We start from the raw sequence: 1,193 nt of genomic DNA on the forward strand, positions 1-1,193 counted from the left end.
CTGATAGCCAATGGATAGTGCATAGTCACCCTTTAATTCAGAAACAAATAGCATACTTAGAGAACATCTGAGGGCATCTGAGGTACAGAACTGCACGTATTGTGATTTACCATTGACAGAGGTTCGGTGTTTCAACAGAGACAATTCTTTGGAGGAATTAACTCAAGGACACATAGAAAGACCTGGGTTGGCTGCTTGCAAGAAAAGTACCCTACTTTTTGTACTATTGCTCTGGCCCTTTCTAAGTGAATTATACACATCAGGAGTCACCCTGAACAAAGCTTCCCCAACAACACCCCCTTCCCGGAAATCAACTATTTTTCTTAAAAAAGGAAAACGAAACTTTACCCCCAGTAATCACAACAGCTGGGGGTCGTCTGGTCAGGGAAAGATTACATGTGTGGGGTACTTTGCAAGTGGACCTTAAGATGGAGAAATTCTTGACCTAGGGGAAAAAAAACACAAAAGCTGGTACCAGAGACAGTAAGTGGGTAGGGAACTTGCCTTGCATGCAGCCAACCGAGATCAATGCCCGCCATCCCTTATGGTCCCCGAGTACGAGGAGCAGGAACTCCCGACTACAGAGGCGAAAGTAAACGCTGACCACCTCCAGATGTGGTACATGAGCCGAACAGAAATAATAATAATGAAAAAGTTTCATTTGCAAACCTCATGCACCTGTAAGGACAAAGACACTGGGTGGCCTCACCCCATCAGGGCAGTCAAACAAAGGACAGAGGACAACTGGGTCTTCTGCTGCAGTGGGGCTGGGGCTCTGCCCTTCTAAGTGAATCTGAAGGTGCCACATTAAGGATTTCAGGGCCAAAGGCTCAAGACAGGGCCAAAAACAGTCCGGTGCTGGAAGGTTCAGGAGGGCTAAGCCCCACCGTCTGCAGGTCCTGCAGCCCCAGACCCACTGGCCTTTGACCGTTCCAAGCTGCTGGAGGAGATCCTGGCCAAGGGGAACCCCCAGGATCACTTGTTCACACCTGCGACCCCTGCGCCTGGCACAGCCACCAATGCACCATCTAAGGCCTCTGGGTCCCCTGAAAGCTTTCGCCATACCTCACAACAGGAACTGCCTGGACATCCTGAACAGTGGAAAACAAGCACAAAAGCACCCCCCAACTTGGCGCAGCCCCACCACTCACAGTGCCAAGACGTGGTGCGCTCACCTGAGGCCACTTGCGTTC

The sequence above is a fragment of the Sorex fumeus genome, unplaced genomic scaffold (assembly GCF_029834395.1).
Source record: "Sorex fumeus unplaced genomic scaffold, SorFum_2.1 ptg000134l, whole genome shotgun sequence".
In the NCBI taxonomy this organism is placed as follows: Eukaryota; Metazoa; Chordata; class Mammalia; order Eulipotyphla; family Soricidae; genus Sorex; species Sorex fumeus.